The sequence below is a fragment of the Panthera leo genome, chromosome C1, assembly GCF_018350215.1.
Source record: "Panthera leo isolate Ple1 chromosome C1, P.leo_Ple1_pat1.1, whole genome shotgun sequence".
NCBI lineage: Eukaryota > Metazoa > Chordata > Mammalia > Carnivora > Felidae > Panthera > Panthera leo.
Genome location: NC_056686.1, coordinates 53,400,357 through 53,421,879, shown reverse-complemented (window position 1 = coordinate 53,421,879; position 21,523 = coordinate 53,400,357). Strand labels below are relative to the sequence as shown.

Below are 21,523 nucleotides of genomic sequence, written 5' to 3'. Positions count from 1 at the left end.
GGCTTATATAAGCAGCAGAGGAGAAAAAAGCAGATTGGGATGGAAGAACAGAAGTTGGGCAAGGGAACAAATGGGAAAAGGCAAGTAATCTGAAAGGTTTGCCAAAATCATAGATGAGTTTTAGACTCACAGTGTTTAACCATCTCAAGTTCACGTTCTTCAAGTCTGCCTTGGTACCCACCATACCAGGCACTTTCAGCCCTGAGCAGGATCATACTTTTCAAATCTCATGACTCTCTAGATTTTCTCTGCCTCCTTTGTAACCTTATCACAACTCAATTACTAGGTGCATTCAGAGGACAGGGAGGAATTTCACTTTTAAAGCAACATAAAAAGGAATTCCTTCCCATTGCAAAAGGCCCAGGGTGTGGATCTGGCTGCACCAGGCACCTTGCTGGCTGCCTCTCTGTGCAGGATCTTGGCTGCAGGTCAACATAAGGGAAGCTGCTGTTTCCTCCAGTGCCATCTGTTCAAACAGAGTGCACTGCTATGCTGCCCATGGGGGATTCTTTCCTCTCTCCCCCCCTCCCTCTCTCTCTTTTCCACACCCTTCCATCTCACAGCTTCCTGGCAGTGCTCTGGTGGAGAACTACAGCAACACCAAAGATGTGCCATGCTCACCAGCCTCCATAGGCTGACAGCAGACAGTCCTACAAAGACAAGGAGGAGGGAAACAACTGATGCTAACACTTCTATGACAGGGCTCCCAGGAGGGTCATAAGGTAGGGTGACATGCAATCATCCTTGAACACCCAGGAAGAACAAGAGCAGTAGTAATGCCAGAGGGAAGCTACTGTAAAAAACAGTATGGAGGTTCCTCAACAAATTAAAAATAGAATTACCATATGGCCCAGCAATTTCACTTCTGGGTGTTTATCTGAAGAAAATGAAAACATAACTTGAAAAGATATCTGCACCCCCATGTTCACTGCACCATTATCTGTGATAGCCAAAATATGGAAACCATCTAAGTGTCCAGCAATGGATGAATGGATAAAGAAAATATGAGATATATGTATATGTGTGTGTGTGTATATATGTGTGTGTATATACACATACATATGTATATATGTATACACACACACACACACACACACACACACACACACACACATACTGGAATATTATTCAGCCATAAAAAAGAATAAAATCCTCCCATGTGTGACAACATGGATGGATGCTGAGGGCATCCTGATAAGCGAAATAAGTCAGATGTAAACAGAGAAAGACAAATACCATTCGATCACACTTACATATCCAATCTAAAACAAACAACAACAACAACAACAACAACAACAACAAAACAAGATCATAGGTACAAAGAAAAGATTGGCAGCTGCCAGAGCAGAGGCAGGGAGGAATGCAGGGTGAGGGTGAGCAAAATGGGTGAAGGTGGTCAAAAGGTACAAACTTTCAGTTATAAAATACATAAGTAATGGTGATAAAATGTACAGATTACTCATTATAGTTAATAATAGTATATTGCAGTGTTAGTGGGAATGCAAACTGGTACAGCTACTGTGGAAAACAGTATGGAGCTTCCTCAAAAAGATAAAAATAGAACTACCCTTCCATCTAGCAATTGTACCACTAGGTATATACCCAAAGAATACAAAAAAACTAATTCAGAGGGATGGGTGCTTCAGTGGCTCAGTCTGTTGAGCGACTCTTGATTTTGGCTCAGGTCATGATCCCAGTGTCATGGGATCAAGCCCCACATCGAGCTCTGCACTGAGCATGGAGCCTTCTTGGGATTCTCTCTCTCTTTCCTTTTTCCACTCTCTCCTGCTCACGCTCTCTCTAATTAAATTTTTTTTAATAAGGGGACACATGCACCCCGATGCTTATAGCGGCATATCTACAATAGCCAAAGTATGGAAACAGTCCAAACGTCCATCAACTGATGAATAGATAAAGAATATGTGGTGTACATATACAACAGAATATTACTCAGCCATAAAAAAGAATGAAATCTTGCCATTTGTAACAACATGGATGGGGCTAGAGAGTATTATGCTAAGTGAAATAAGTCAGTCAGAGAAAGACAAACACCATATGATTTCACTCATATGTGGCATTTAAGAAACAAAACAAGCAAAGGGGGGTGGGAAAGACCAACCAAGAAACAGACTTTAACAATAGAGAACAAAGCTGGTTACCAGAGGGGAGGTGGGTGGGGGCAGGGACAGGTTAAATGGGTGGTGGGGATTAAGGAAGGCATTTATGATGAGCATGTTGTGATGTTGCATGTTAAGTGTTGAATCACTATATTGTACCCTTGAAACTAATATTACACTGTATGTTAGCTATCCAATTTGAATATAACAGGTAACTAATTAAACTAAAGAATGTAATAGGAAAAAAATACCAGAAGCATCACTTGTTAAACACTTATCAAGTGCTAGACCAGTGGTTGTCCAACTGCTGTCAAGATCACTATTTTTTTTGAAACTGAAAAAGTATTTTGTGTACAAAAGCATTTTGTACACAAAAAAGGGAGAATATTATAAAATTTAGGATGTGTGTCGGTTTTATGTATTTGTATGTATATACTCAATTGTAAGCTTAAGCTAATTCCTACTGATTAAAGAAGACAATTTAGGTTAACAGCACATGGACAGTCTCCTTTCAGAGAACTACAAAAAGAGGTGGAAGGTAGGAAGGTTTTGTAGGATAAAGCACAAGAAAAAATAGAAAGTATCTGATTGGGTGGGGCCCAGAATCAACCATCTTTGGGAAGAGATGCCCCAGAGCTGGCATCGCCTTTGGGGATTAGCTGACTGGAAACACTGCTTTTCTGGTCAAGTGGAGCATTTGTAGGGGCACAAAGGTTACCTAAGTTTCATTTTGCTGACATGGCACACCAGACAGGACAGGTTCCATCTTGGGCCTCAAATTTTATGTCAACACTATTACAGGTCACATTAAAAAAAAATTAAATAATGGACCAAATTTTATTCTAATCTCATATATTCATTATCTCATTTAATTCCTACAACACTAGGAGGCAGTACCATTATTATTCTTGGTTTGTAGTTGAATAACTGGAGATACGAAGTGATTCAGCAGCTTGCAGGCTGGCTTCCCATTGAAGGGGGATCTGAGAATCTGCACACATCACAGGTCAGATCAGTGCGGGGCTTTCTACCCCCAGCTCCAGAGCCTGCTACCACTTCCTTAAACAATTTGTCTCTCCCTCCAATACCTCCCACCCTTGAATCCTTTGTTCAACCATCTGCCCTCCCCTTCTGAATGAGAACACCGCAAGGGCAGGTCTTGTTCAGCTGAGTGACTTAAACTGAGCCTCAGGGAGCAAAGGATTCCTTCAATAGTTTTTAAGTTGAATGAGCAAATAAATAAAGATGGGGTTTTTAAAAAAGGAAAAAACGGAGTGCCTGGGTGGCTCAGTCACTTAAGCGTTGGCTGAGGTCATGATCTCAGGGTGGAGAGATGGAGCCCCCCATTGGGCCTGCTTAAGATGCTGTCTCTCTGTCTCCCTGCCCCTCCCTTGCTCTCTCTCTCTTTCAAAAATAAATAAATAAATTTTAAAAAAAGAAAAAGGAGGAAAGAAAAGCAAAATAAAATGTAGCAAGAAAAAATAATGAACCCTGACTCTTTGGGGTCTGTCCCCAAATAACACTACTCTCTTTCTTAGAGCTACTAGAGGGGAAATAAGCAACTTTATGTAAAAATTAAATCAGATTACACACACACACACACACACACACACACACACACACACACACACACACACACACTGAAGCTTTAAAGCATCTGTCTATGCTTTGTTCCAGGTCCTTTGTTCAGGGAAAGCAATTTAACGACTTTTTAGCTCAACAAAGGTGGGACTGTGATTTATTTTGGGAGTAGATGGTAAAGAGGTAAACTATTCCAGATAAGCAAGTAACAGGTATTAGAGGACTGAAAGCTGGGCAGACAGAAAAAGAGCAAATTCTCCAGAAAGGAAAAGAACAAGAAGGTAACAAATTAACTCTAAACTAGGGTATGGGCAGGTGGAGCTAATGAAGCGTGTGAAGAATGGCTGACAGGTTTGGGCACAGTGGTGTCTAACATGCCACATCAAGATGCTGCTTGTGGCAGACTCTAATCATCATGCCAAAACTTCAATAGGACCACCTCTCCTTTGGGAGAGGAAAATCTGGGTAGTGTCCAATATGGGATGAAAAGAATGCTGAAAAGGGAGGCCCTTACAAGACTGAAAAGCAGAAGTGAAGAATCCTAGAGAAGCATGAAATCTGAGAAGGAGGTAATTAGGGACAGTGGCCAGTACCATAAGCGGTGGAGTAAAGAGCTGTGTGCCCACGAAGCAGGTGGTGAGGGCCCAGGTCCTTCTGATTCAATAGAAAATGATGGAGGACCAGTCCACGACCACAGACTATTACCCAGTGTTACTAATCACCCTCACAGGGAGAGAACGCCTGTCCCATGCACTGCGGTCACTCCCACACCACACATCATGACTCAACACCAACCACCAGGATTTGTGGTTCACAAGTCTCTTTAAAACTCAGTGCAAGCTGGCCTAGAAGCAGAAAAGAAAGTGAAGACGAAGAGAAAAAAACATTGCATTTTCATCTTAGGACTCTAGAAGTCTTCACCTAATTTAAGTCTAACCAATCTAAATATGAGCTGGTAATGAGACAGAGAAACTGAAGGGACCTTGTGAAAAGACAAACAAAAACAAAAACCTGGGATTTTGGGGGCTCATTTTCCTGCTTCTGTTCTTGCTAGGACCGGTACCCCACCCTACACATGGTTTATGGTACTGAAAATGTATGTTCTCCCTAAAGGACTTAATGATTTCTTTGGAGTCTTCTAGCACATAGGTAACATCTAAGGAGTGACTGGGCAGACAGGGATGTCATGAAGGTTTTCCAAGACCACTGACTGCAAACATCCTGACCCCAAGACCTGGGGCTCCAGGGCATAAGACTCATGCAGGACACCTAGCTCGGTGCCTGAGAGGGCACATCCACCAAACCACCGTCCTCAATAAAGACCCAAACCTCAAGCGAGACGACAGTCTCTCTCCTTTCCTTTCAGAGGCTCCCACATGCTCTATCTGTATCTGCTCTCTCTAAATCTTCAATAAACTCTGCTCTCACTTCTCATTTGATTTCTATCCTGCACGAAGCCAAGGACCCTCAGGCCCAGCCAGCCTGCATCATCAGTAAATTGTCCAATAGGAAATATTAAACTCTGCCCATTAAACCAAGGATCACTTTCCAGGTAAGACGACTGACTCCCATAGTTGCCTCTATTCCAAATATGAGTTCCTAGATATCTGAAGATGTTTGCCTCGTATGTTGCCAGCAATGTACTGGCTGCTCGATTTCAACCCCTAAGTCTCAAGTCTCTACATCTTCTTCTGCCACACAATGCTATTCCAAACACCGTATACATGAAAGTGAATGCTCCACCAGACTTTCTAATTTTAGAACTCACTTTGAAATTTCCATGCTTTCTCCACCTGCCAAATTAAAGGAGGAAAACAAAGCAGCTGCCACAGCTGTTCTCCAAAAATTGGTACAGAGGTGACATACACTTTTTTGAGACAAGAATTTTCCACCTCTTGGGGCGCCTGGCTGGCTCAGTCGGTTGAGTGTCCGACTCTTGATTCTGGCTCATGTCATGATCCCAGGGTCATGAGATGGAGCCCTGTGTCGGGCTCGGTGCTGAGTCTGGAGCTTCCTTGGGATTCTCACTCTCTCTCCCGCTGCCCCTTTCCCCGACTCGCACTCCTCTCTCTCTGTCTAAAATAAAAATAAAATTAAAAAAATTTTTTTTCCAATTTTTTTTTTTTAACTATAAAGCCAGAAGGTATCTGGAGTCTCTAAAAATGACCAAACTCAAAACAACAGAGCCACCTCACCACAGCAAGGCAGCAATGTCTGGCAGCAACCAGCAAAATAAGGTGATGTTTTCAAGTCACTGCACTTCTCAAGTATATAATTGGATTCTATCTCTTTGCAATCTCAGAACAAAATGATAAAGTCTTCGGGTAAATTTAAACCTAATCAAAGCAAACAATAACTGCTATCGTGATTATTCGTTTACTTAACTCCACATATTTTACGCAAAATATCAACATCCAGTTTATACGACATTTTTAAGAGCAATTACTTCTCCTTTGTGTAGAAAGCAACACTGGATGAATCTGTATCAAAAAGAAAAAAGATGGAAGGAAGGAAAAAAGAAAGAAAAAAAGCAAGCAAGTAGGCACTTTAAGAGGAATGATGTCCTAACAGACAGCTGCCTTGCCTTGTGTAACACTTCAACTGTTAAGAACAACACGCTTTAAAAATCAATCCTACAACTTTTTTTGCCTTTCACTGGCCAGTAACGATGAAACAGTTTTCCAAAACATGTTTATAATCAGGTCTATATAGCTAAAGGCAAACTGGATCAGAACCAGAATTACGGAAAGATTCTATCATCTTAATTTCACTTCTAGAAACACCACTTCCCACCCGCATTGGGTTCCTGGCTTCTGCCACTTAGAACATCTCACGCCGACTAACAGTAGTTCCAGCTATGGCTCAGCCAACCATCTGTGGCTGTCTTTCACAATCCTGGCCATTAAGGAAATGCAATGTTTCAGTGCTGTTTGGTTTGGCTAGATTCCTCTAGACATAAGCTAAGTGCATGCATTTTTTATTCTCCAGGGTTTGAGCTCCAGCAGTGTTTGTAACATGACATTCAAATCTAAAACTAACCTTGACAAGATAGATTTTGACTGGTGTTCTGAGACAACCTAACAGAAACATATAAGCTGGGGGGGAAAAAATCCTTCTGCAAGAATCTTAAATGTATTTCCTTAACAAAACTAACACTGCAATCAACTACTAACAACAAACACCAACACACTGGCCTACAACTAGGATCAGCTGGGTGAGGCACTCACCTTGGGCAAAAAAAAAATTGAAGAGGGCAACAAAAAACCAAATTCTAGTCATTAAGATAATATTTTAATGCAATATTTCAAAATACCAAAATTAGTGCAAAAAAATCTATGATGAAAATCAACCCAACCCTGCATTTAAACAACTCACTCCCATCCATAACAATTCTTTCTCAATCTGTCAGGTCTGGTTTTTATTTTAAATTCTTGTATTTTGTTCATTCTATTGCACTACCACTGATTTATTGAGTTTAATGGGCACCCCTTAAATTTTTCACTCCAGGACAGTGCTTTACTCACCTCACCCTACCACAGCCTCAGCCCTGCCAACACACATTACCTTAATACTCACGAGGCAATCTAGTGAGGTAGTCTCACCATTACTCTCATTTATAAATGAATAAACACAAAAAAGTTAGTTACTTTGCCCAAGATTGTAGAGTAAGGGTCACCAAGTCAGATTCCAAACCAGCTATGTAGTTCGGAGCCCACACTCTTTTTCTTTTTTTTTTTTTTTTTTTTTTAATTTTTTAAAATGTTTGTTTATTTTTCAAGGGGAGAGAGACAGACCATGAGAGGGGGAGGGGCAGAGAGAGAGGGAGACACAGAATCCGAAGCAGCCCGATGCGGGGCTCAAACTCATGAGCCATGTAATCATGACCTGAGCTGAAGTTGGATGCTTAACCGACTGAGCCACCCCGGCGCCCTGAGCCCAAATTCTTAAAGACAAACATACCACCTCTTAGAGTTTTGTATCACAAAGGCATTCAGCATAAAATCATACAGTCCTAGATTTTAGGATATAACAGTATGTAGAAACTATCCAAATAAACTATAATTAATGACAATCTGGGCAAATTTAGTCATGATCTATTCATCACTGATCAGTGTCCTGCAATATTTAGGCTAAGTGGTAATTCCACCAAACTCCCAAATTTTTCTAACTTGTCCCTAATACTTTAAGCCATCTCAATGCTCAGAATGAACCAAGGGAGAGACAGAGTATCTGACCCCTCACTCAAAGGACAGGGCTACAGATCTGAGTAGCCTAGAGTAGCAGGTGTCTGTGCTTAGGTTCTGAGATACCCTCAAATACTGTCGGCTTTTCAAAGCTAATTGAGCCACAGTGTGCACTGCAGGACAATGTTCAGAAATACTCCCAAATAATGTGTTCATTTGAAAGAGGGTAGAGGGGTGCCTGGTGGCTCAGTTGGTTGAGTGTCGGACTTTGGTTCAGGTCATGATCTCACAGTTCGTGTGTTCAAGCCCCTCATCAGGCTCTCTGCTATCTGCACAGAGCTCCCTTTGGATCTTCTGCCCCTCCCCTGCTCTTCCTCTCTCTCTCTCTCTCTCAAAAATAAATAAACTTAAAACAAAACAAAACAAAACTTAGAAAGAGAGTAGATTTAGAAGTAAAGCCACTACAGCTACAATGATCCCACCATTTTAGTCAGTTGTTTGTTGAAGGTAGCCATCAGAGTTTAAAAGGGTCATAATGAAATCAGGCTGAAAAGAATTTAGAAAAGTTATCTTGGAAAGAATGGTTGAAGTAACCAAAGCTATTCTTCTGGATGGGAGGCCGGGGGGAGGACAACTTAGGTCCGGGAAGTGGTGCCTAGCAACTATTTTCAATTATCTGCAGAGTTAGTGGATTTAATTTGTGTGACACCAAAAGACTCAAGTTGGACAAGTGGATGACAGCTTATGGATGATGGTTTCAAGGACTGGCTTTCATCTCAGTATAAAGAAAAAAGTCTTCCAACAATTAGGCCCATCCAACAATGAAAAAGCCCTTCTCCAGTGGGGGAGTTGGCTGTCAGCTCCTAGAGAAGGGACCCAGCACAGAATGGCCACTTGGACAGAAGAACTCAAATTCCTTCCAATTCTAAGGCATTAAGAAAAGGAACAAATAATTAAACTTAACACATTCATTGTTGTGCATAGTGTTTAGTTACCAAAAACCCTAGAAAACTAAAACAAAACTATGAGCTCAATGGGAAGGAGGTCTTGCTCTTTCTTTGTATTCCAAACTAGATTCTTGATTTTTTTAAAACCAAGCCACTGAAGTAATACAAGTTAAAAATCAATCTCCCTTATAGAAAAAATAAACTGTGTCCTGAGACAGTATTTATAGTTACCATTTAAGAAAATTAGGAAGCTGAACTCATATATGCAATCAATATTTTATAGTTCTCCTGCAAATGACATTAGCTATTCTTACCAAGGTCTACAGAGGTCATGCAGAAGGAAAAAATACAGAAGCAGTTAAGTCAGAATTTAGGAAAACAAAGCAAAGCCAAAGTCAAGTCAGATACATCAGCAGCCCAATACATTAAAAGACCTTGAGAAAATCTATCCAATCGGACATACAGGTAAAGTTAGAAAAATGTCCACCTTAATGATGACAAAATTTCTAAAAAGCAATTCTGGGTCTTCCCAAAGGAGTCTTCCAAAAGAGGCACACAAAGAAATTTAGTGGAAGTATTTTTGTTTGGACTAGAATGGAAACAAGACAGTTTTAAAAATTAGGTCAGCACAATTAATAGTTTAAAAACAATGAATGCTTGTAGCCTCTGCTGAGCAGCTGAGTGGTGCGCGCGCGCGCGCGCGCGCGCGCGCGCGCGCGCGCGCGCACACACACACACACACACACACACACACACCTATATATTGCCTAAATCCCACTAGATTATGCCAGTGATTCCATTCAAAGCACCACATTTACTGCAGAAGATTTTAAATGAAATCAAAGTATTACTACTCCAGGGAAGAGGGAAGAAACCACAGAGAGAACCCTCCTACTTGTCAGGCGTTTTACGCAGATGACCCCATCTGACCCTCCCAAACAGCCCTGTGAGGTGGGGTTCTTACAACTGAGGAAATCAAGTTAATTAACTCTCCCCAAAGTTAACTAAGCCCATAAGAAGTTTAGACAGAGGTATGACAGAGGTATGACTCCAAAGCCCAACCTTATTTCCTCTAGGCCACAGAGCCAACTGCCGGTGCCTATCATTCGCTATGCCAAAACCACTAGAAACTTGCACCTGGAACTTCCTGCAGGTATGTTAAACTTGTCATTATCATCAACCCTGGACTATCTTCCTTTTAACTAGGTCCACTTTCCCCCACAATCACTGAAACTCATCCCTTTAAAGAGTTGCATTTGGCACTGCCATTCCCATGCACAGAGTCATATTAGGTATTGCAGCTTCTCCCAAATTCCCGTTTTCATTACTTTTACCTTATACCTGATCTAAACTGTTTGTGACACCACCTTAGCTGTGCTCCACTTTCTCTCCCCTACAATCCACTCCTACTTTGCTATGAAAAACAGCCATCATACCTCTAAAGGAATTTGAGGAAGGAATTGATTCCGAACCACCTTCCTATTTATAAACTCAATGTGGAATTACATGAAAGCCCCAAAGGACAATTCTAACTTTCATGCCTGTAATTGTTCCACCTCTAGGTTTCAATCAAAATATCCTTAAATGTAATCACCTCCTCTCATATATGATCCCTCCATCAAAAACACCCTGCTCCCATTTTTCTACCTGCCAGTACCTTACCCATCCTACAAGGCTCAGTTCTAACACCATCTCTCCCACAGCTTTCATGGACTTTTTCATCCAGAAATAGATCAAACAACTATTAAGCACTGTCTGACGGTATGTCAGACACTGGAAATACAAAAAGAACTCTATAAGTTTATACAAATGACTTTAGTGTTCTTTACACAGAGCCCAACCTGGGGTGGCTCGATCTCACAAACCAGGACATCATGGCCAGAGCCGAAATCCAGAGTTGGACACTTAAACAACTGAGCCACACAGGCACCCCTTCAGTGTTCTTATAAAAAATTTGTCATTCTTTTATGGGTTTTTTTAATGTTTATGTTTATTTTTTGAGAGAAAGAGTGCAAGCAGAGGAGGGGCAGAAAGAGAGGGGGACAGAGGTCTGTGCTGACAGCAGAGAACCCGATGTGGGGCTCAAACTCACAAACTGTGAGATCATGACCTGAGCTGAAGTCAGACACTTGACCAACTAAGCCCACCCCAGGTGCCCCTCATTCATTTTTTTTAATAGCACTCAGTATAATCTGCCTTAATAAACAATTAATTGGGTGTATGTTTTACCTTGTCAACTCCTTAAAGGTGGAGACCATTTTTGATTCCTATTAACAGGATGCTACTGGAATACGCCGAATTTAACAAGTAGTTACTGATATTTGAAGTCTATCCATTTGTTGACATTTTAACATCTTAACTGTTCTCCCTACTTTCATTCTAGAACCTTCCAATCTAGTTTACAAATAGCCAGAGTGATCTATTTAAAATGTGAATGGGGGTGCCTGGGTGGCTCAGTTGAGCTTCTCTTGGTTTCTCTTGGTTTCGACTCAGGTCATGATTCCAGGCTCAGGTCATGATCCCAGGCTCAGGTCATGATCCCAAGTTTGTGGGATGGAGCCCTGGAATAGGCTGTGTGCTGAGTGTGGAGCCTGCTTAATATACTCAATCTCTCTCCCCCTACCCCTCTACACCTCTTGCATGCACTCTCTCTTGCTCTTTCTCAAAAAAACTAAAAATTAAAATAAAATAAAACAAACAAAAATAGTGTATTTCTTCAAGCAGAATAGAATATGAATCAGATTGTCAGTACCATATTCAAAAACAAGGGCTTTACCTTGGATTAGGCAATGACACCAAAAACCTCAAGCTACAAAAGAAAAAAAGATAAACTGGACTTCATCAAATTTTAAAACTTTGCGCTTCTAAGGACAACATCAAGAAAGGTAAGAAGGCAACCCACAGAATGGAAGAAAATATATGCAAGCCATATATCTAAAAAGGGACTCGTGGGGTGCCAGGATGGCTCAGTTGGTTGTGTCCGACTTTGGCTCAGGTCATGATCTCACAGTTTGTGGGTTCGAGCCCCGTGCCAGGCTCTGTGCTGACAGAATAATACTCAAAATAATAAATAAACGTAAAAAAATTTTTTTTAATAAAAAAAATAAAAAGGGACTTGTATCCAGAATACATAAAGAACTCAACACAGAAGGAACACATGAGGCCATCTAAAAAATGGACAGGATAGACATTCACCAAAGAAGATGTACAAATGGTCAATAGGACATGAAAAGATGTTCAATTATCATTAGTGCTTAAAGAAATGTAAATCAAAATCACAATGAGATACCACCTCATGCTCATTAGGGTGTGAAAATCAAAAAAGACATAAAGTAACAAGTATGACAAGAATATGAAGACATCGCCACCTTCATTCATTGTTGGTGGGAACATAAAATGGTTGAGCTGCTTTGGAAAACAGGTGGCAGTTCCTCAAGATTTTTGAAAAACTTTTTTAATGTTTTTTTTTTGAGAGAGAGAGAGAGAGAAAGAGAGAGTGCATGCACACAAGGAAAGGGGAAGAGAGAGAGGGACACACAGAATCCAAAGCAGGTTCCAGCCTCTGAGCTGTCAGCACAGAGCCCGATGCGAGGCTCGAACTCGTAAACTGCAAGCTCATGACCTGAGCCAAGGTTGACTGCTTAGCTGCCTGAGCCAGCCAGGCACCCCAAGATGTTAAACATAGTGTTACCATATGATTCAGCAACTCCACTCCTAGGTATATACATGACAAGAGAGATGACAACATATATTCACATAAAAATCTGTATATCAATGTTAATAGCAGGAAACAACCCAAGTGTCCATCAACTAATGAATGAATAAACAAAATGTGGTATATCCATACAATAAATATTACCTGGCAATAAAAAGGATTGAAGTAGTGATACATAACTACAACATAGTTGAACTTTGATTTGAAAACATGCTTACTGAAAGAAGCCAAAGACAAAAAGTAGTATCTTGTATGAGTCCATTTACCTGACATATTCAGAGTAGGCAAATCCATACCAACAGAAAGTAGATCAGTGATTGCCAGGGGCTGGACGGAGGGGAAATGGGGAATGACTACTTATGAGTGCAGTTTCTTTCTGGGGTAATGAAAATGTTCTCAGATTAGGCAGTAGTGATGTGATGGTTGCATGATGCTATAAATATACTAAAAACCACTGGAACCACTGGTTTTATATGCTATATAAGGGTAAGTGCTATTGTAGATATCTCAGTAAAGGTGTTATACATAAAAAATAATGACAATAACAACAAAACCCCAGTCACTCTTCATCCAGTTACATGGAAGCCCAAACTCCTGATCATGCCTCAAAGCCCTATGCCAACCTTTGCAGCCTCCCCTTCTACCATCTCCTTCTTACAGTGCTCCAGAAACACTTGCCTCCTCTCTTCCAGGAAAAACTCACTCCTACTCTAGGGTTTCTCCACATGCCCTTCCTCTGCCCCCAAATCTTCACACACCTGGCTCCTACCCTCACTCAGGGCTCAGCTTAAACATCATCTCAGAGAGGCCTTCTCCAACCCACAGTCTAAAGTGGCCTTCCCAGGCACTCTCCATCACTGTACTATCATATTTTGGGGGGAATACTTATATAGCATACAAGGCTTAAGGCATAAGGTATACAAGGTTACCTTGACTATTTTTCCCTTGTTTATAGCCCATCTCCCCTCCTGCCATAACAGGCAATCAAAACGTTTGTTGAACTAAACTGACACTAGTGAATTTACTGTTGAGATGGTTAGAGACTATGTAACTGATGTTACAAAACAGATCACCTTACAGGGAGATGACAATGAATGCCATATTATAGATACAGATGGGTATAAGAGGAATTTCAGAGAAAAAATGACATGTAGCTGCAACAGCTGTGGAAAACTTCACAGAAGCGATGAGACTGAAAATAGACTTTGAGAGATTAAGTGTGAAAGGCATTCCAGGAGAAAGGTGCACCTGAACAATGCCCTCCCCACCTTGTCCATGACCTCACAACACTTCACCCACACACATCCCACCATGACTCATGGGAACATAATGCGAAACCTAGAACTTGAACCCGAAATGGTGAGTGCCTCAAGGGTTCTTCTGCATGCCTCCTCATACCTAATGTAGGCATAGAAACATCTGCCAAATGACTAACGAAACATCAGGCTCAGGTATTATTCCAGAAGTCTTACCATTACAATGAACGGTAATTTCTACCTCCTCACAGTTGCATAAAGTTTCTATTTTAGACCTTTTGGGGTTCTTTTTTTGGGGAGGGAGGAGGAAGTCAGTGTTTCCTTAGATTTTTGTTTTAAATGTTTCAGGAACAGAACAACAAAACACATACCTCTAGACTACCCTGGAACCTGCTGACCTCAGTGTACTTGTGGAGAGCTGAGCTGCAATGATGCCCTGGCCATCCATTGTTCCGTGTCCTGTTTATAAGACATGAAGTGGATATTTCACTATGTACTGGAGTACCTGGACGGCAGCATGACATAATGGGAAGTTTAACCCTACCTATGGAGTCCCAAGTTTGACTACTAGCTTCTCTACCTTACTAGCTATTTGACCTAAAGCAAGTAATCCGACCTCTCTGAGCCCATTTCTTCATTTGCAAAAGGATGTAGTAACAACTGCTCTGTAGATCTGTGTGTAGACTAGAGAATAAAACACATCCATTAGCCAGTGCAGGGCCTAGCACATGCTCGACCAGTGCAAATGTTAGTTATGATGACCAAGTGACAGGAATATAAAGTGCCAAAGTCACAGGTCGTAGGTCAATAACGAAGTGCTGAAGAACAGAAAACAATTGATTTCTAGCTTGTTGGGAATTTGATGAGCAGGAGTGACTGTGCATTATTTCAATATCATCAGCCTCTCTGGCTAAATAAGAGATGTTTGCTGCCAGGTCTGTCATTTAACTAGTACCAAGAACTCTTGGAACTTGGACATGGGACTGTTAAAATATAACATCAGCCATCTAATTGTACTTCATGAAACTGTACCAATGAGACCTTTTGGACCATGTCTTAAAGGTGAACTTGAGAACTAAACATTAAGGGGGGGGGGGGGGGGGTGCGGTACAGAGTAATGCAAAGCCTCTACTACCTGCTCATGCTTTAAAAAACAATCTAGTTTGCTAAAAGAGCTGAGCTATCTGACCCACTGTGTAAAAGAATACTGTCTAAAAGTTTACAAGAAAAACAATTTCCTAGTCCTTAAATCTTCTTACAACATGCATTACACAGATTGCTTAAGAGCAGAGTAGCCTAATACCATTTAACAATTTACTTGGTAGATTTTAAAGGAAATAGGCAATTCAATATGTCCTCTATAATGGGTAGATTTGTAGCTAATAGTCTGGTACCCAACTTATGAGTTTCATGATCAGGTGCCATCACTTGAGTTCTAGGAAGTTTGGAGCAGAAGTGTAAAAGCTTCATAAATTATGATGCTAATATATTTGTGTGTATCTTAAAGATAAGCACCAAGTAATGAAAACTGGAAAAAGTGATATGTAGCAGGTACAGCAACCTTTTCCTTTAATAGCATAATAAGAGATGAATAAAGGCCAAAATGGTAACACACAGGTGTGATCAAGCCACAAGAGCAATGATCTCTTGTGGACCATACACGAGCTCTGAAAGGAGTTCCAGTTATATGGTGGCAACAACCATTCCATCTCCTCACCTGGCAGCTGGACTCATCCGTCAAAACTTAGCTCAGGAATCATCTCTAGAAACCCTTCGGTAATCTCACCACCTTCTCAATGCTAGGTTGGCCATACTACCCCATATCCCACAGGACCTACACATGTACATCTTTCAGCCTCTATTACCTTATCCTTGTTTACCTGCCTCAACCTCCTTCAGGAAATAGACTTTGTCTCACTTCTTTGTATCCCACAAGCCAACACTGCTTGGCACTTACATATTTGCTGAAAGACATAGTTACTAGGACATTCAAGTCCTAGTCAAGCATGCTTTGTATACCAAAGGACAGTAACTAACCTAAATTCCATCAACAGAAGATTAGTTAAATCAGCAGTTCTCCAAGTGAGGTCCAAGGACCCCAGGAGTCCATTAACACCCTTTCTGGGGTCTGTGAATTCCCCTTTTCTCTAACTACACATCTATGTGAAGCCAAGTATTCTTTCTGTACTTTAACCAAAACAACACAGCACACAAACTGAACGAAGAACCAGATAGAAGAATCCAGCTTTCTTTTACAAAGCAAGACATTGAAGAGATTTGCAAATAGATGAAAACAACACTATTCTTCTCAGATTTTGTTTTGGAAAATAGTTATTTTTCATAGAAATGTTAATCTGTAATGGATTTATCGTCATGTTTAATGAATTCACAAACATTTTTTTAAATTTCCCAGTTTTAACTTCTAATATAGTTAGTAGCTAGAAGTATAATCCATCTAAAAGGCTCTATTGAGACGCCTGGGTGGCTGGCTCAGTCAGATAAGGATCCAATTCTTGATTTTGGCTCAGGTCCTGATCTCACAGTTCATGAAACCTGAGATTGAGCCCAGTGTTAGGCTGGGCGCCAACAGCGTGGAGCCTGCTTGGGATTCTCTCTCTCCTCTCCCTCTGCTCGAGGGTGCTCTCTGAAAACAAATAAATAAATTAAAAAAAAAAAAGCTCTATGGAGTGCTCAGTGAGTTTTGTTTTGTTTAGAAAGAGTGGGGGAGGGGCAGAGAGAGAATCTTAATCCTCCACTGAGCACAGAGCCTAAGGCAAGGCTTGATCCCATGACCCTGGGATCATGACCTGAGCCAAATCAAGAGTCAGACATTCAATGGACTGAGCCATCCAGGCACCCCTCAATGAGTTTTTTTTTTTTTTTTTTTAAGTGAGTATGCGTGGGGGAAGGGACAGAAAGAGGGAGAGAAAGCACAGTAAGCAGGCTAGAGTCCACACTGTCAGCCCCAGGCCAAACTCGGGGCTCAATCTCAGGAACTGTGAGGTCATGACCCGAGCCAAAATCAAGAGTCAGATGCTTAACCAACTGAACTACCCAGGTCCCCTCAATGAGTTTTAAATGTGAGACCAAAATGTCTGAGAATGGCCAGTTAGAAAAACTATGGTTACAACTGTAACATAAAATTATGGGTCTGGGCACCTGGGTGGCTCAGTTGGTTAAGCGTCTGACTCTTGATTTTCTGCTCAGGTCATGATCTCCTGGTTTGTGAGATCAAGCCCCACATCAGCCTCTGTACTGACAGTGCAGAGTCTGCTGGGGATCCTCGCTCTCTCCCTCTCTCTCTGCCCCTCTCCCAGCCATTCTCTCTCTCTCTCTCTCTCTCTCTCAGTGAATAAACTTAAAAAAAAAAAAAAAAGAGTATGTGGCCATTTTTCAAAAAGAGTAAGATAGATTGATACCTGCTAATAGAAACCATGTCTAAGCTATACTGCTAAGTCTAAAGAAAGATATGAAAAACAAAATATAAATTTGTACTTTTTAAAAAAGAGGCTACTGCCATCTATATATATGCTATATATATGTATGCATAAATTCTCTGGATGAACATTCAAGAAAAGTAACTAGTAGGTATCCTGGTAGAGAGAGGAACCATGGGTCAGGGAACATGTATTCCTGTAGAGAGTAACTGGGGAACCACCGGTCAAGGAGGGGAGAGAGACTTTCCACACCATTTCTGGTGTAGTTTGAAAATTTTACCATCTGCACATATTACCTTTCCAAAAAAAACAAAAGTGGGATAAAAATTATATTAAAAGAGTACAGGGGCACTAAGCTCATATTAAAGAACACATTGTAATGACACTAAAAAATAATAAATGATATGTTGTGCAATAAAGCAAGCAATTTTCAAAATAGTAATACAAAGTTTATTCTTGAAATTCAGTCTGGAAGGATACACTGTTTTTAAAAGTATTAACAGTATTTTTTCCTTCCAGTTAGTGGGATTACAAGTGTTTGTCTTATTTATTTTTCTTGTTTTTTTAAACCTTTGATAACTTACACATACTATTTTTATAACCAGAAAAACAAGGAGAGTTTAAATACATATCAATGTATGTGTACCCACGTCTATACTTAAATATTTACTAAGCCAAAAACTACATGAATAATTTAGAACCTATTATCTGCTTTTCAACCAAGCCCTTGACTAGAAGCTTGTAAGCTAATTTTTTTTTTTTTTTTTTTTTTTAAGTAGGCTCCCCGCACAACATGGGGCTTGAACTCATTAACCCTGAGATCAAGAGTTGCATGCTATACTGACTGAGCCAGCCAGGCACTCTTGTAAGCTAAGTTTAAAATTCCTTTCTTCTACAGTTTAAAAACTACTCTGATCCAGTCATTTTATTTCTTTTTCTTTTTAAATTTTTTTTAAGATTTTATTTATTTTTGAGAGAGAGAGAGAGTCAGAGCACAAATGGGGGAGGGACAGAGAGAGAGAGACAGAATCTAAAGCAGGCTCCAGGCTCTGAGCTGTCAGCACAGAGCCAGACGCGGGGCTCCACCTCACCAGCCATGAGATCGTGAAGTGAACAGAAGTCTGACCTGAGCAGAAGTCGGACGCTTAACCAACTGAGCCACCCAGGTACCCCTAGTCATTTTGTTTCTAGTAACCTATGCCAAGGAAAATATATTTGCTGAATGATTTACATGCAGTGACGTTCATAAGAGCATTATTAAACAGCAAGTAACCCAAATGTTCCACACCAGACTGGTTAGGCACACTCCAGTTCAACCCTAAGGCACATTCACCCAAGTGCTAAGGCCAAAATCCCAGGACTAATCTCTGGGCTGCTTTCTCTCCATCACTGCTCACCACCAGCTCATTCATCCCCGTAAACTCTGCCTTCATTTGCATCCTAAAGCCCTTCATTTCTCTCTGCCTTCACAACTACCCCCCAATCCAAGCCATGGTCCACTCTCCTCATCTACATTGGTCTTCCTGGTATCACTCTAGCTTAACTGGAGTCACTTCACACAGCATCCCAAAGTTCAACTTTTAGAGTAAATCCTTTCATGTCATTATCTTATTTAAAACTCTTCAATAGCTTTTCAGTGCCCTTTAGATAAAATCTAATTCACATTTTCCAAATTTTCCACAAGGTACAACTAAAGCTCCTTTTAAAAAATGACCACACTGGGGACACCTGGGTGGTTCTGTTGTTTGAGCGTCCAACTTTGGCTCAGGTCATGATCTTGCAGTTCATGAGTTCAAGCCCCACATCAGGCTCTGTGCTGTCAGGGCAGAGCTGGCTTCAGATTCTTTGTCCCCCTCTCTCTGCCCCTCTCCTGCTTGTGCTCTCTCAAAAATAAATAAAAAATGACCACACTGGGTGCACCTGGGCAGCTCAGCCGGTTGAGTGTCTGACTCAGGTCATGATCTCATGGTTCACCAGTTCGAGCCCCTGTTGGGCTCTATGCTGACAGTGCAGAACCTGCTTGGGATTCTCTCTCCCTCTCTCTGCCCCTCCCCCACCCATACTAGCTCACTCTGTTTATCAAAATCAATAAATAAACTTAAAAAAAAAAAAAAAGACCACACTGAAGACTGCTTAGATTCAGCTGTTCATGTAGCCAAAGCAGATGTACTCTCAGGGGACACCTTATTCAAGTCACAAATTGTTCTTTCAACACCCATAAAAACCCTCAAAGAAACCAGGCATTGTTGAGTGGACCTGTGGAATAGACAGATCCTCCAAAATGGTCAGACCCTTGACCCGAGCTATACCCCAAGTCTTACCAAGCTAGAAAAAAAAATGGAACATAGCATATTCCAGAAATCCTATTAATATTCTACAGAACAACTATTTAAATTTGTTTCGGATATCTTGTTCAACTCTGTCAAGTCTCTAGATACAACCTCTCTATCCTCCAAGACTCAGAAGTTTTCACTCTTACGTAAGATACACATTTATACTTAACAAATGCAAAAAAAAAAAAAAAAAAAAAAAAAAAATCATCCAGAGCCCTCTGAACTAGGTCATCTTTTCACAGAAAAGAGGCTCAGGCCATAGTCTAATTTGAAATGCTGGTCCCATATGCAAACCCCAGCAAAAGCTGCAGTTAATATTAATTAAGAGCAGAAACACGTTTGTTCTTGAACATTCTTTCACCCAGTCAAGTCCAGGATGCTTCCAAATGGAAATCTGCCAATTTTCCTGTACTTGAGATAGGAGATCCAGTACAGAATAAGGTGATTTTTTTAAATGCCACTGTTTGTCCAACCCTTAAAACGGGATTCTCACATCCTTTCAGAGGGAGGTTTCAGCCACTATCACTCAACAAATGGAGACTAATGTCTCTAACAAACTTCTAATAAAGTTTTAATAAGACTCACTACTAAGCGCCAGCAGTGTGTGTGCACCCACATTCCTACACATATACACACATACACAGAAAAGCTAATATTCTTTATGACAGAATGTAGGACCCACCTCCTGGCAATCTATAATTCTCCCTTCTATTTACTCATGCAATGCATGCACTAAAGAAAATGAGAAACTTGGGGCGCCTGGGTGGCTCAGTCGGTTGAGCAACCGACTTCGGCTCCGGTCAAGATCTCACGGTTTATGAGTTCAAGCCCCCGCGTCGGGCTCTGTGCTGACAGCTCGGAGCCTGGAGCCTGTTTCAGATTCTGCATCTCCTTCTCTCTCTGCCCCTCCCCCATTCATGCTCTGTCTCTGTGTCTCAGAAACAAACAAACATTAAAAAAATTAAAAAAAAAAAAAAAAGAAAGAAAGAAAATGAGAACCAAAGACTTGGGTGTGAGTCTTCAAATAAAGTCTTTGATTAAGTCTCAGCCTACACTGCTTCAGGCCAATTAGACAAAGTCAAAGGGTGACAGCTATCATGAGACTGACTAATCTCAGATCCATAGTAGGCACAAACTTTTACCATAAATCAAAACTGAACAGAATGGACTCAATTGCTGGAGACTATCTGACTCTTGGATAGTAGACAGAATTTGTGACCCAAAGACCTGTTGAACTCTTTCTATGCATTAAGTACTTTGCCATATCCCTGACCTTGAAGTCTCTTCAGAGGGTACTGGAACATGGTGAAGTTAGAAGTGACAAGTGACACATGATTATCTTAAATACTGCTACAGCCCCCCAGTACCTAGAACACTGTCTGACACATAGCAGGTACTTGGTAAATACAGGATGAATCAGACAGACATTTGCTGTAACGCATTGTAACTGTATGTGACAACAGCAACAGAATCAACAAAGCCACGCGCAGAGGAAAGAAATGAATTCTGCCAGGGCAGGTAAGGGAAGACTTCCAGAAGCAATGAGTAGCCCTTCCCTGGGAGAGCATTTTTTCAGCAGGCAGTGGTTGCAGGAAAGCCATGTGGACAGGAGTATTCCGGAATCAAGGTTGGAGCAGATGGCCTGAGCTACCTTCCAACTCGAATTCCTACCAAGGTTTTCTTTCCGGGGGTTCTGTTATGCTTCCTCATCTTCTTCAAATGTTCCAACTATAAAGGTATACATACAGAGGAGCTGTTGTGCTTCTCTATCAGGAAATTAGCTAAAAGCAAACAGGCAAAAGAAAAATACCGTGGAATGTTTTGTTTACCAGGCAATGAGCCTGTGAGACTCTAAGAAACTTCTGCGAGAAAAATAATCCAAGAAAACCCTGTAAGTCCACTAGAAACAAGCCACTTTGAAAACAAATTGCTGTCCTTCATTTTTCTTCTCTT

The 21,523-nt window shown here is 41.0% G+C and overlaps 1 protein-coding gene across 6 annotated transcripts in view; it reads right to left on the bottom strand.

Annotated features, from left to right (window-relative positions):
• Positions 1 to 21,523, bottom strand: part of AK4 (adenylate kinase 4) — a 74,459-nt gene that overhangs the window by 50,260 nt on the left and 2,676 nt on the right. Inside the window, exon 2 of one of the 6 annotated variants that reach the window (XM_042952021.1) lies at positions 14,172 to 14,259. The exons of the other annotated variants lie outside the window; for them this stretch is intronic. The gene's annotated coding sequence lies outside the window, so the exon portion shown is untranslated. The remainder of the gene's footprint in view (positions 1 to 14,171; positions 14,260 to 21,523) is intronic. 6 annotated transcript variants of the gene reach the window in all.